This window comes from Lissotriton vulgaris, chromosome 1_2 (assembly GCF_964263255.1).
Source record: "Lissotriton vulgaris chromosome 1_2, aLisVul1.2, whole genome shotgun sequence".
NCBI classification, from domain to species: domain Eukaryota; kingdom Metazoa; phylum Chordata; class Amphibia; order Caudata; family Salamandridae; genus Lissotriton; species Lissotriton vulgaris.
The window spans coordinates 91293774-91306056 of NC_141686.1; the positions used below are offsets into that span (position 1 = coordinate 91293774).

Consider the following 12283-nt stretch of genomic DNA (forward strand, 5'->3'; position numbering starts at 1 on the left):
ACCCATTGGCCAAGTACTCATCCAAATAATTACGTAGATGTTCATTTTCTTTCTCTGTTAAAGCGTAAATACGACTACAGGGCAAGGATGCCCCTGGGACCAGATCTATTTGACAGTCAAAGTCTCTATGAGGAGGCAATGTCTCTGCCTTTTTCTTGTCAAATACATCCAACAAGTCTTGATATTCTTCAGGTACCCCAGCAACCACTAGAACACTCTTGGATCTTTTTGGAAAGTCATATCCTTGGATTAACAATTCCGAACCTGGGAATTGTTTGAAACACTTAGCATGACAGTAATCGGACTTGAATAAAATACTCCTGTTAGTCCAATCTATATAAGGATTATGTAAAACTAGCCATGGAATCCCCAGAATCAAACCGAATTGAGGTGCATCAATTATGTCAAAAGTTATTTCCTCTGTGTGTTTTTCTGCACAAGTCATGTTTAAAATTTCAGTATGGTATTGTATGAGTCCTGACGTGAGTTCCTTTCCGTCCACAGCCCTAACTACTTCTGGTGAATCCTTAACTATTTGTTCTAGACCTAACTTCTGAAATAATTTAGTGTCAATGAAATTTCCAGTTGCTCCGGAATCAATTAAGGCATCTATGGACCAGGACCGTTCCTTATTCAGTTGAGACTGAAGAAGAATACGCATACTCAGGTGACAATGAGAGGCAGTTGGAGTTAAGGAGGCCAAAGTGATAGACGGACTCGGTAGATTGACCTCTGTATCTACCGAGAGAGCTAGTTTTCCGACTGTTGTATTGTTGCAACTTCAGGCATTTTGGTCTTAGGCCTTACAGGACGTGTGGGACAATCTTTTATAAAATGCCCGGTTTTCCCACAGTACATACATTGGTTCAGTTTTCGGCGCTTCTCTCTCTCATCCTTAGTGAGGGGTCCTCTAACTGTGCCTATTTGCATTGGCTCAACTGGATCAAGTTTAGAAGGGGAAGACTCTGCTCTTACATTCCCTTTTTCTTTAAAGATCATCATTCTAAAGTCTGTTTTCCCCCTCTCGCCTTTCCTTTCAGAAATTCTGTGATTTAATTTAACAACCAGATCTATGAATTCCTCGCAATCTGTAGGTGGATCTAAAATTTGTGTTATCATATCCTTTAAATCATCACGTAACCCACGATAAAACAATGAAACTCTTTTCTCCTCAGGCCACTCTGCTTCAATAACCAGCCTGTTAAAGATTGAAATATAATGTAGAAGATCTGAAGACCCCTGCTTTAAATTCAGCAGTTCATGATCTGCAGATTGCACAAATACATGTTTTGCAAACAATTTCTTCATTGCTCTTTTAAATCTTCTAAAATCAGTTAACATGGGATCATTCCTTTCTACATAAGGTACGGACCATAATGCAGCATCTCCGCCCAAATAGGACAAGATGAATGCCACCTTAGAAGAGTCATCGGGAAATGCTGTAGGTTTCGCCACAAAATGTAACTGACACTGATTTAAGAAAATGGTGAACTTGTTACAATCCCCATAGAACCTCTCAGGTGGTGCTAATGGTATAGAAACTGGAGTAACCACCTGAATTTGAGGATTACCTGACGTATTAGAATTAGCTTCCCCACTATACAGAGTATGCATGGTTGGCTGAAAGATTGGTGGTTTCATATAAGATTTTTTATCTGAAGTAAAGGTCCAGGTCTGAGGACTTGGTGTAATTTTATTCTGAATAGCCGTTAAATCCTTCCTTAATTCTACATTTTCTGCCCTGATTTCTAATAGTACTGTAGCTAAATCCTGCAACGTGATTTGAGGAGATTCATCCATAGCGTCTGGGCAAAACTTTGCCGTGGGCTTGGTCTTCTGTCAGATATGATCAAGCACTCTTACCTGAGCTGAACACCAACCTTACCTGTAAGGTGCTTGATCGGTTTTGCAGAGACGCTATGGACCAATCCCCCAAAACCCTACCTTTTCAGCCAGTGATTCTTATTAACACACTAGGATGATGGGTAGCAGTCAGGGAGAGAGGCCGGATCTGACGCTACTTGTTGTCTAGTAGTCGACCTGAAAATATATACAAGAACATATATTTTAGCAAGAATCCTAAGCACTTTAATCTCCTATTCTACTCCTCTAACTCTTCCTTGACTTTTGAGGAAGCAGTCTCCTACCTGCGAACTACTCGATAAGTCTTCGCGTCCAGGATGTCGTCGTCGTGGTGTGCGCAAGGGTTGAGGTTTTCAGTAGAAGGTGGTTGACTTGTCCGCCCCCAGATTAGGTTTTGAAAATGCTATGGAGAGAAACAACACTTATTTGCACTTTCCTTAAACCTTTTCTTTTATCTGTAAAATGCCTTAGAATAAATTCTACTCACTTCCTTTCCCTGCTTGGTAGGTTTAAACACGACTTTTTCCGTAAAGATTAATAGTTTAGTTCACTATTAAAACCATTGAGATTCCGGCTGAAACTTCAGAAAATTCTGTGAGGATAAATATTATCTATACATTTGTTTTAACATGTACCACCTAGGTTTTCAAACATTATAAACATTAATGTTCGAGTTAGTCTTTGACTTGCTTCACAAAAGAATACCTTGAAAATAACCATATACATTCAAGTTCTAATTAGTCTTTGACTTGTGGTTCACAAAAGAATATGCTGGAAAACACCATTAAATATTATTTGCCAATGTCCAAAACAAAGTCTCTTGAATCCTAAAACAAAGTCTCTTGAATCCTAGCGTTGGGCGCCTTGACGAGAAAAATGTACTTAGCTTTTTATTCTGAGGTATCCGATAATTCCTGGAGGTTGGCTGACTCTGACTCGGGCCTTCGACGATGTACGCGAGCTCTCGAACGCAGGTGTTGCTTCCACGATGCTCCGAAGACCAAGCGTCTTCTGGAACCCTGGGTGTGGCTTTTATAGTCTAGCCACACCCTGGGACGTCGGGGAATGGCAGCGTGCCACGCCCAAACCTGCCGAGCACTCCGAGAACGGAGCACCGAATCATTTTGCATCGCGCACCAAAAAGATGCGTGTCATTTTTAAAGCGCGTCTTTTTTTCCTTTTCTTTGCTGCAATACAAGCGCGTCTTTTTCCCTGGGATTTGACAACATGGAATACCACATGAAAAACGTATAAGAGCTTGAAACATGCATAAAAACGTGAACAGTGAACCTTTACCAATGACATATTGATAACCATAATGACATAGTTCACAGTAACCGGTTTTCCTTACATACTAACCCCCTTTCTTCCTTTTAGGTACAGGAGTGCAGGTTGCACGGGATAGGGGTGGGTTTTCTCGAAGGGTGTTCTAGGCTCGTCATGGGCTTGGAAAGACAGTGTCATGACAGCCAGCTGCGTTGAAGCAGTTGCTGTTTTTGGCGAGAAGTCCTATTTTGGCTTTGTAGTAGTATGTAAGCCTCTGCTGGGGTCGATCCCAGTTTTGTGCTCTGGCTCTGTGCACCAAAGAGGACACGGACAGAGTCGAAGCCAGCGCCCCTCCCACGGGACTGCCATGAGCGAGGCAGGTATGAGCACTCACCCTTTCAGGGGCCTCCTATCGAGGCAGGTGTGTTAAACCCCTCCCTCTAATATCACCCTTATTAAAGGAGGTAGCTCCGACCTCGCCCCCCTCCCCCCGCAGTTTCTAGTGGGACCCAATACCCATCCTAACATCTCGTTTATAGGCGACCCCCTAAGTCGTGCCCGCCATCCCAACGGTGTCAGCTGTCCCCGGGCTTCGCTGGATTATTTTCTGGGCTGCAACGGTATCCAAGAGCAATCTCTGCCAGCAAGTGCCCTCGCAGCATTCTCCATCAATCCCCGCTCTCCCCATCCTTGCGCTGCTTCCTGCGTCCTCTTCCACTCAGTATCTTCTGACACTTCTGTATAGCGCCTTTCTTTCTCCTTGGTTAGCACCTATGTACTGCTTTACTACCCAATGGCACTGAGCGGCTCAGATATCAGACTGGTCTCTACGGACAGCAGTACAGCAGGGGATGTTCTAATCCGCTCCACCAGCATTGAACGCAGTTTGGTTGCCAAGAAGCAATGGACCCTCCGTGAGAGGCAGCAAGAGACACCCAGAACTTCATACATCCCTCCTGCACTGTCAGCCAACAAACCCAGGGAGCGCAGGCTAAATCCTAGGACACTACAAGCAGGTACCAGTAGAGAGGATTCAGAGAAACTGCTTGTTTTTTCTTGCCTCTGTTTCCAGGGGTGTTACTGGGCAGAGATGGGCGTGTGGCTTACCTAGACTGAGGGATGTCTGTATGTGTGTTGGGCTCTGTGTGTGTGGGGGGCTCTGTGTGTGTGTGTGTGAGTTGGGCTCTGTGTGTGTTGGGCTGTATGTGTGTGTTGGGCTGTGTGTGTGTGTTGGGCTGTGTGTGTGTTGGGCTGTGTGTGTGTGTTGGGCTGTGTGTGTGTGTTGGGCTCTGTGTGTGTGTTGGGCTCTGCGTGTGTGATGGGCTCTGCGTGTGTGATGGGCTCTGCGTGTGTGTTGGGCTCTGTGTGTGTGTTGGGCTCTGTGTGTGTGTTGGGCTCTGTGTGTGTGTTGGGCTCTGTGTGTGTGTTGGGCTCTGTGTGTGTGGATGGCTCTGTGTGGGTGTGTGTGTGTGGCTCTGTGTGGATAGCTATTTTTGTAGGTTGATCTATGTGTGGGTGGCTCTGTGTGTGAGTGGGTGGCTCTGTGTGTGAGTGGGTGGCTCTTGTATGTGGGTGGGTGACTCTGTGTGGATGGCTGTGTGTGGGTGGATCTCTGTGTGGGTGGCTCTCTGTGTGGGTGGCTCTCTGTGGGGGTGGCTCTCTGTGTGTGGGGGGGCTCTGTGTGTGGGGGGGCTCTGTGTGTGGGGGGGGCTCTGTGTGTGTGTTTGGGGCGCTCTGTGTGTGTGTTTGGGGCGCTCTGTGTGTGTGTATGGGGCTCTGTGTGTGTGTGGGGCTCTGTGTGTGTGTGTGGAACTCGCTGTGTGTGTGTGTGGCTCTCTGTGTGTGTGGCTTTCTGTGTGTGTGGCTCTGTGTCCGCGAATACTCTCTACTACTCTCTAATGCTCACCTATTGCCATTGTAAATGACAATACCATTTATTTATGTTTAAAAAAAAAATGAAAAAAAATGTCATGAGCAATGCCAATAGCTCTACCTTTAATAATGCCGAGACCATTGCATTGTAAATGCTTGTTTTTCTTCTTGGACTCTTTAAATACTGTAGTCAGCGTACAATGTAAATAAAAAATCAGTGAAAGCAGTACATTTAGAAAGCTGTACAAAACCAGAACAACTAATAAGAATGGAAATCCAATGTTCCCTAATAATGTACAGACACTGAGAAGGCCCATTCAGAGCATAATTATGGAAACTAAGTTCAATTAAATAAGGAAGTAACAATATGTGAATAATTGCCCAATTGGGATAGGGAGCATTAATGTTAAGAGAAAAAAAAGAAAAAACATGCTGAACACAAATTGCGCTGACTTTGATATTAATTTAGTTTTGTGAATAATTTACAGGAATATTTCATCAGCCCACCCTCACATACTCACTGCACCTGCTGTGTGAGGAGTGGCAGCCTTGAATGGACAGAGCTGAATGAGCCGACCGATATATATATATATATATATATATATATATATATATATATATATATATATATATATATATATATATATATATATATATATGTATGTATATATATGTATGTGTGTATAGATATGTGTGTGTGTATATATAAGTGTGTGTGTGTGTATATATATATATATATATATATATATATATATATATGAAGAAACCAAATTCTTAAATGTAGCACATCCCATCACCCCTCTTTTCTATCTTTTACCCAAAATTCACAAGTGTACCTTCCCAGTCCCAGGTGTCCTATCATTTCTGCACAAGGTAGTATAAATGAAAATATTTCGAAATACGTGAATTTTTTCCTACAACCCCACATGATTTCACTTCCCTCTTACCTCAAAGACATCACTGATTTTTTAGTTAAAATCGGTCAAGTCACTTGGTGTTCTGATTTTTGTTTCCTGGTTATGGATATTGAGGCACTTTACACCAGCATTAATCATCTGCAAGGTTTGGAGGCTGTTTAATATTTTCTTGACACACGAGAAGCAACCCTGAGGGAACATAATTCCATGTTGTTGGATATGATACGTATTTGTCTATACAACAACTACTTCCAATTTGATAGAGATATCTATCACCAAGCGCGTGGTGCGGCCATGGGTTGGTGCTTCTCCCCCAGCTATTCATGTCTCCATGTTGGCTGGTGGGAGGAGCACGTTCTCTGTGGTACCCATGGGCACTGGCTTCCACATCTTGTCCATTATTGGAGGTTTATAGATGATATTTTTATCATCTGGAATGGAACATATGAGCAGGCAGAACTCTTTGTCAAAGATATTAACATTAATAACAGGAACCTTAAATTCACTGCAAACATAACATCAAGTTCTGCAGAATTTTTAGATGTCCAAGTGTATATTGACCAGGGTGAGATTCATACTAAACTACACAGGAAAAGCACTGCGGGTAATTCCATCCTTCACGCCCGCAGTGCCCACCCTCCACATACAATCAACAGTATACCGTTAGGTGAATTTATTCGTATCAAAAGAATATGCAGCAGTTCTGATACAACAAACCAGTGTTTGGCTGACTCCATGCAAAGATTCTTGAGGCGCGGCTACAAACAAGATACTTTAGACCGCGCTCTCTCAAAAGCCTTAGCACGCCCGAGGGAGGAACTTTTGACCCCGAGATCTAATATCACCTTAGATTCAGCTACTAATAGTTATGTTCGTTTTATCACCACTTACTGTTCCCAGGTGCGCAAATTAAAAAAGATCATCCAGTCAGAGTGGCCGATTGTGTTAACGGATGTTATCATAGGCCTGATTTTACCCAAGTCACTGTCTATTACTTTCAGGAGGGCTCCTTCCATGAAAGATCTTTTGGATAAGACACAACCTGAGCTCCCACCTAAAACTTCCTGGCTTACTAAACCAGTTTCTTTTAGGTGTACTTCATGCCGGGCTTGCACTTGTTAATGGTACCCAATATACTTCAGCTTTTAGTGAGAAACCAATACCGATTAAAGAACATCTCACATGTCGCAGCGATTTTGTGGTGTACCAACTTACCTGCACATGCTCACTTTCGTATATTGGTAGCACAAAGCTGCAAGCAAACCAACGTATCTTGCAGCATGTACGAGCAATAGTGAATTCTGACATGAATTATCCAGTGGTTCGCCACTTCAAGGCAGTGCATGATAAAGAACTTAAAGATCTAAAATACACCTTATTATGCTCAGTTGGTAACCGTGGCCGGGGTGGTGATCGTGAAAAACTTTTGAGACAAAGGGAAGCATACTTCATACTGTTGCTTGATACGATATCTCCTAATGGTTTAAACGCTTTTGACGAATTACATCATTTTTTATAAATGTGTTGATTTTTTGAATTATCTGTCTTCTGAGCTAATCATTGTCTGTTTGAAAATGAATTATTGAGTAAATGTGCCCTGCAGACGTGCAAAATGTTTTTTGTTCTCGTCTTGCCATAATCGGTTATACAGAGATTTTTTTATTTTGCACTTTGATATAGCACAAACTCGATCCGAAATTAATGGGTTGCTTTACATGCAGCTTGATTCTGTGACTCTGTTCCTGTCTGTTTTGCCATTCGAGAGCCAACTTGGTCAAAGGAGAAAACTTCAGATTGGATTTACTGACGCTGACCAAACAGGGGCCGGGACTGCGAGACCCAGGATTCCGCGCTGAACCAACGAAGCGCACCTGGTGTCTCTTCCCGCCCCTTGTTCCTCCCTGTTACACCGCCTACAAACCGCTTGCGGCCCCCGCTTCGTGGGAGCCGCTCGGAGCCTGTCAGCTTGATTCCGTGACTCTGTTCCTGTCTGTTTTGGCGTTCGAGAGCCAACTTGGTCAAAGGGGAAAACTTCAGATTGGATTTACTGACGCTGACCAAACAGGGGCCGGGACTGCGAGACCCAGGATTCCGCGCAGGACCAACGAAGCGCAACTGGTGTCTCTTCCCGCCCCTTACTCCTCCTATAAAGACATGCCCCCAACGCTAAGCGGGACGCGTGCGGGACGCCGGACGAAGCCCGGACAAAGGGCGGACAGTCTAAGACAGTCCGAGACAGCCCGTGACTGGACTGGGCCGACCACTTTGCCCCTATCTGAGGAATCTACATGCAGTAATATTCTCTTTGCTTACTTTACTAAATTTTATAGAGGATTGTTGCTGCTGTGTTTCTCCCTTTTCTAGCTAACTAGTTGAAGAACTGTTTATTGTGGGCTAAAAACCTTCATTATCCTATTGAGTGCTTACTTGTAACTGTCTAGGATTCCGAAAAAATTAGCTCCAACTACATCCAACACGATGGATAATTACACGGTTCAAGTGGTAACGAAAATCAATATTGAAAGGCGACAGTCATTAGGACTAAGCTAATCCCCAGTTCTCCCTGCTATGAGTCCATCCCAATCATCTATTGTGGTTGACATGTCTTCACAGGCTGCTGGTAGTGACGCTCATGAGTCCAATCTTCAAGATGGTGACAAATATGATCAAAGCGCACGCCTAGCAGTCGACTTAGAAATTGACCCTGAAACTAATCCAGGAAGCGTTGATGATTCCGATCCTGAGTCTCATGCCCATGTCATAGAAGATGACCTTTCCTCTGTAGAGCAGGAAAACACGACAGTTAGAATAGGTAAAAAGACCCAAGCCAAGCGTGGAGGGTTACGCTCAGGGGTAAGGAGGAAAAGGGCTTCACCACCAAGGAAAACTAAGGACAAGATTATGGATGTTGGGGAGGACAGCATAAAGCATATTATGGATGATGAGCTATTTTCTAGGATAGCATATATGATTGAGTGTAAAATTAAAGCTATTATCAAACCAATGGTGGCCAAAATTGATAAACTCACTGCTGAGGTGAAAAAATTGGGTGGGATTCAGACTAAGGTTAATGAGGAGGTTGGTAACGTAGCAACCGTGGTTTCTAACCTAGTAGGTACATCTGGGCAGAATGGTGTGAGTGTGGTAGCGGTAGAGAGGAGTTCAACAGCAATTATCCCCCCTGGTGAGGGTCCAGTCAATGTAGATACTCACCCAGTAGTAAGAGAGGAGGTCTTGCCAATACCAACCGTACAACCTGTATTCAGTCAGGAAACAGACTCTCCCCAATTCATAGTTGAAGCTTCAACCTCAGTGTTGGTACTGGCAAATGTTCCACCTTTGGTACCTGGGCAGCCAGAAACTCCAACATCTCTCTCTAGTAAGGTGCTGCACTGGCTGTCAGGTAATATGCAGATGGCCCCTGGGGAGAAACAGCAGTTAGCAGGGGAAATTACGTCGGTTAGAAGGACAGCCTGGATAGGGAACAGACCAAAAAAGTTTAAAGGAGATTGCGTAGTGGGGAATTTTTCCCACTCGGCTGTGCTCCCCAATGTTTTATCAAACATACTCCCCCCTCAACGGAGGAGCGGCACTATTGTTCCCTTCACCTTAAAGTTCTTTTATGGTGAGCGGCGGAATGTGACGTATCCTAAGACTCCAGGGCCAAGGTGGGAAACCATGATGAATAGGTGGGGTGCGGGTGCTCCATTTAATGAATGGTGGACATCATTGAAAACTGACTGTTTGCTGCTAAGGATCGAGGGCTTTCCTGGACCCCTAATTTGCATTTACAACTTACGGAACCCGCTTCGCGGGTCCCGCAGCGCTCCTGTGTCACTGAGAAGCCTGACTGTGCTGCGTGGGCTGGACTAGGGCTGCGAGCGTGCGGAGCAGGACTTCCAAGACCAGAAGCCTCTGCATACCGCGCCTATCGACACCTGGCCGCTCTCCCTGTCCACCACGCCCCGCCTGCAATCCTACAAAGGGTTTGAGTGGAGAAACCGACGTGGGACATCATTGAAAACTGACTGTTTGCTGCTAAGGATCGAGGGCTTTCCTGGACCCCTAATTTGCATTTACAACTTGCGGAACCCGCTTCGCGGGTCCCGTAGCGCTCCTGTGTCACTGAGAAGCCTGACTGTGCTGCGTGGGCTGGACTAGGGCTGCGAGCGTGCGGAGCAGGACTTCCAAGACCAGAAGCCTCTGCATACCGCGCCTATCGACACCTGGCCGCTCTCCCTGTCCACCACGCCCCGCCTGCAATCCTACAAAGGGTTTGAGTGGAGAAACCGACGTGGGACATCATTGAAAACTGACTGTTTGCTGCTAAGGATCGAGGGCTTTCCTGGACCCCTAATTTGCATTTACAACTTGCGGAACCCGCTTCGCGGGTCCCGCAGCGCTCCTGTGTCACTGAGAAGCCTGACTGTGCTGCGTGGGCTGGACTAGGGCTGCGAGCGTGCGGAGCAGGACTTCCAAGACCAGAAGCCTCTGCATACCGCGCCTATCGACACCTGGCCGCTCTCCCTGTCCACCACGCCACGCCTACAATCTAACGATCTACCTATTTAAGGCAAGGCCATTACCCGCTAAGCGGGAGCGTCCCGGGAGAAGCCCGGGACAAGGGCGGGAGCGTCTGTGGCCGTCAGGGGCCGAAGGAGGCCGGGCTGGGCCAGGTTACTGTTACTGTTATTTGTATTTTCATTTGATGTCCACTGTTCTGCAATTTGTCAGTAGTGTACTAAGTGTGTAATTTGGGCCAGATAGTATAGTTTGTACTGTCTGGATATGAGTCATTCAGCTCCCCCAGGTGTGGGCATTTCTGTACTCGGCCCACTCGATAAATTCTTTAAAATCTACCAAGGAAGTAGATATGGACCTACTCCTTGCCGAGAGAAGAGCTGAGCGACGACGCTCAATTGAGCAACTAAAGAAAATTCCACTGCCCACCCTATCAGACCCAAACTTCACCCAAGAAACGGCTGCCCAAGGGTTGAGCTCCATTGAGGATGATGTCACTGATATTAATCAAATCCCCAGTATATTTAGGTTTCCAATTATTTCCCCGCCGTGTGTTAGTGCTACCAGCGGAGGCCATTTAGATTGTCCCCCTATTGATCATTCTAGCCTTATTGATATAAACATCCCTGATATCCAGATCACGGATTCCGAATCTCGTCCTACGCTGCCCAACCAGTCATTGGTTTGCATAGATCCTGGCGAGAATCTATTTCCAATGAGTGTGTGTGACGCTGGAACCAAGCCTGATAAGGCTAAGAGGGTTGTGCGTTCCCCACCTAGAAAAAAAAAGGAGAAAGGGCGGGGTAAAAAGGAAAGGTCAAAGTCGTCAGTCACCTCCCCGTCTCTACCCAAACCAAACTCTGAGCTATTGATCCCACCCAATGCTGAGTTACTGCTGCCTGACCTACACGATTTGGTTACCCCTGAGACAGTTATCGAAGGGTTTATTGAGGTGTCCTATGCCATCATAGAGAAGCTTCTCAAATCATACATGTTACCCTTGCTGGAGCGTGTTAGGACAATGGGAGACAAATTGGATCGCCTACTGGCGACCATTGAGCCAACACACCCTTCTAGCTCTGATAAGGACATGGGACCATCTACTAAACCACATGGTACAACCCACGTTGCTGGCAATATAAATACTACCTCCAGCCAACAACCTAAAAGTACAACTAATGTAGCCACTACTACAAATAAAGAATCGGTTTTGGCTGTTAAACCCCCCAGAGCAGCTAGCACTGCCAAAGCGAATCCCAGGGTGGTCGCTAACAAACCACCTACCAAGGGAGTAGTGCCACAGGCAAAGAATGGGGTGGGCAAACCCGCAAACTCTAACAGTAAATATCACAAATCCCTACCACGGAGGAACAATGTAGACTTGCCCCCGGATTCCATGAACTATGTTATTGTAATGACGGGTGTGCCACCAGTTTCGGAGGGGGATCGGGAAAATAACGAAAGCCTAAAAAACTAAGTCATCTTCTGGCTGAAAACAAATAGACCCCTTCCTGTTCATCTTAACGGGGATATTGTTTCGGTCAGAAGATGTCAGTGGGTGGGGGTACGCCCTAAGGATATAGAGGGGGATATAGTGATCATCGACTTTAGGGACCATAGAGTAGTATCCCATCTCTCAGATTGGTATGTGGGAAGAAATGAGGGAGGGATCTCCACGAGGAACCTTAGTTATTTCTATCCTGAGACCCTGATTAACCCAACAGATCAACCTCCTGCTAAAAACACTAAAAGTTCCCTCAAATGGTCCAACTTTACACCTAGATTTCATGGACCCCAATTTAACCCTGAGGCGCGGTACCGCTCCTACACACAATCTAGCTACA

The 12283-nt window shown here is 45.4% G+C and overlaps 1 protein-coding gene across 1 annotated transcript in view; it reads left to right on the plus strand.

The window, feature by feature from the left end:
- The window catches only part of HDHD5 (haloacid dehalogenase like hydrolase domain containing 5), a 147032-nt gene that overhangs the window by 107807 nt on the left and 26942 nt on the right, over positions 1 to 12283 (plus strand). The gene's annotated exons all lie outside the window — the stretch shown is intronic.